This window comes from Mus caroli, chromosome 5 (assembly GCF_900094665.2).
Source record: "Mus caroli chromosome 5, CAROLI_EIJ_v1.1, whole genome shotgun sequence".
In the NCBI taxonomy this organism is placed as follows: Eukaryota; Metazoa; Chordata; class Mammalia; order Rodentia; family Muridae; genus Mus; species Mus caroli.
Genome location: NC_034574.1, coordinates 11,827,773 through 11,830,780, shown reverse-complemented (window position 1 = coordinate 11,830,780; position 3,008 = coordinate 11,827,773).

Below are 3,008 nucleotides of genomic sequence, written 5' to 3'. Positions count from 1 at the left end.
CTCTCCCTCTCCCTTTCCCTCTCCCTCTCTCTCCCTCCTCATCCCCCTCTCCCTTTCTCTCCCTCTTGCTCTCTTGCCTGCTGGCTCCCCTTAGATCCAGTTGTAGAACTCTAAACTCCTTCTTCAGCACCTTGTCAGTCTGCATACAGCTATGCTTCTCACCGTGGTTATAATGGGTGGAATAAACCTATGAAATCATAAGCAAGCCTCAATTAAATGCTTTTTCTAAATAAGAGTTGCCATGGCCATGTTGTCTCTCCATAGCAATAGAATGCTAAAACAACTCTGTAGACCCCGAGTAGGCACCTATTCGATATTTTGTGTTTGTCTTTAAACCAATGGTTCTCAACCTGCCATGTGGTCATGACCCTTTTGACAATTCTTTATCTCAAAAATATTTACATTGCAACTTATCACAGTAGTAAAATTACAGTTATAAAGTACCAATGAAAATAATTTTATTGTTGGGGGTCACCACAACAAGGGGAACTGAATTAAAAGGACACTAGGACGGTTGAGACTTTAAACTAAACAAGAAACAGTAAATTTACTATGTAGTTTTAGGCAAACACACACATACACACACACACACACACACACACACACACACGAGTGTTTAAATAAAATCTGTTTAAATAATATCAAAAATGACTCTAAGGGTAGCCTGCCACCAGAAAGTAGACAACTAGGTCTTTAAGTTACCTAAGATCTGTCCGTTTGCAAAATAAAAAAACCAAACCAAAACAAAACAAACCAGAAAGTCTTTGTTTCCTAGAACTCTAAAAGATTCCGACTCTCCGATGCTTGTCTTCTTATGTAGATTCGGGGCAGAATCCAAGATCCATGTCCATAATAGAAGCCATAGAGTTCACTGCGTGTTGGACAGTTACCGCTTGACACGAGTACCTCTCTGGAGTGTAGTTAATATACCCACTGACAATCCATTGAAAAGACTGATTTTTTCCTTTGCCTGTGGCTTATAATGCCAAAACTTACAAGATATTAATATTGGACACTAGAATTCATTTTGATTGTTCCAAAGTCATTAACATGTATGCATACATTACAAATTCTACAACGAAATCATTATATTTTAGGACTTGAAATAGTTTTATGATATTTCTGAACCCACACATGAGTCAGATGGATTTCTACAAGTGTTACAGTGTACGTGAGCTTAAACATACTCTTCTTATGTCTTTATTACTTCACACATCTTTATATTCATTCGGATTCAAAATATTTATGGAGTATCCTGCCAATGTTTAATGGTGTCACAGGGAGTTTTGCATGCTGTATTAGATGATGCCTCCCAAAGGAACCCATGCCCTAATTCCCAAATTATGACACCTTACACACCAAAAATGACTTTGCATGCATGTGAAAGAGGTGACTTCAGTTGTGAAATGATCTTTATGTGTTTGTCACAAAAACACCTTAAATAAATGACGGACAATTTTGAACCTTCCAGTTCATTGACCTTTGCTTTGTGCCTAAAAGCAATGTACCACATTGCAGGGGAGAGCATGTGAAAAGCAGAGAAGAGCCAGGCCCCATGACTCCCTCCACCATAGGAGACATTCCCAGGGAACTAAAGACATTGTATTATACTTTTAAAGCTTCCACCATCTCTCCAAAGCACTGACCTGGTGATCAAAGTTTTAACATAAGACTTTTGAGGTTTACTCAGGGACCAAACTCTAGCACCTATGCAATCCATGTGTGCCCATCCAGGTAGCCACAGACTGAATGCTGTGGGCTTCTAAAGGCTGGAAGGGATTAGGGAACTCTCCCCCAGATCCTCCAGGAATGAATTCTTTCTGGAAATCACCTTGACTTTATCCTGGTACAAACAGCATCAGATTTAAAAGCAAAAAAATTCAAAGATGATATAGTTGTGTTCCTTCTGGGCACCAAATTTGTAGTTGTCTGTACCTACAACATTGGAAACATAATGTGTATGCCCTACCTCCCTGAGTGGTCTGTCTCTTTGTACCTTTCCAGATTTTAGCAATTTCTATGCTATACACTTAGTGCTAAATGTAGTCTCAATTGAGTGATTGATACACTGAGGAAGGTTCTTCTAAAGAAATGATTTGTCCTCATTTGGTTCTGATGGCAATCTTTGCCCCCAGCATTCTCTCCCTTGCCTGTGCAATGATGCATTAGCCTCTCTGAGAAAAAACGTGTTGCAATGTGCTGTTTATTCAAGAGATCTGGAGAAAGCCCCAAAATTACACTTGACTTTGCAAGAAGATTAGCAAACAATAGTGCTATTTTGAAAGACAGAGATCTGTATCATTGAAAAGGGAAGTTGCAAAACTAACTTGTCCTTTATCTATTGAGATTCCTTAGGAAGGAGGAATTTACAACTTGTATTATCCTAGCTGGAGACACTTTTATGCTGCTGGCACTCCTCCAGTATAAGTTTATCTGATACCCTAAGGCTTCCCAGAGCCTCCTTTGGGATGTAGCTCCAAAGTGCTTGTGCAAAATGTAATAGAAAAGTTGATGTAGCAGAGGAAAAAAAAAGAACATATCATTTATTTAAAAAGAACAGAAAAAGTGGTTTTAGCAATTGGGTAAAGTCTGGCAAGCACAGCTAAAAAAATAGTCTTTGTAGGGTCCTTCAGGACCTGTGGGTGCAAAGTAAGTAATTGAAAGCATTTTCCCCCTCTCCATCCTTATTGTCCCATTTATATGCCTAAAATGACTATTGTATTTATATATCTTATTACAAGCATAAATCATTCTCCAATTTTTGCACCTGCCCGGAAATGACAATTGTATTTACTGTGTACTCCATGTACTAATAGATATGAAGTCATTTAAAGACATAGGAGACATAATCCCCATTCAAAGAGGAAAATATGTTCTACCAAGACATGATAACTTGAGTAGAGTTTTTAAAGTTTGTATACAATATATATGCATATGGACATATTACTATTTCAAGGTTTTTCTAAATTTTCTGTTACTATTTTCTTTAACTGTTGAGTAATTATAGC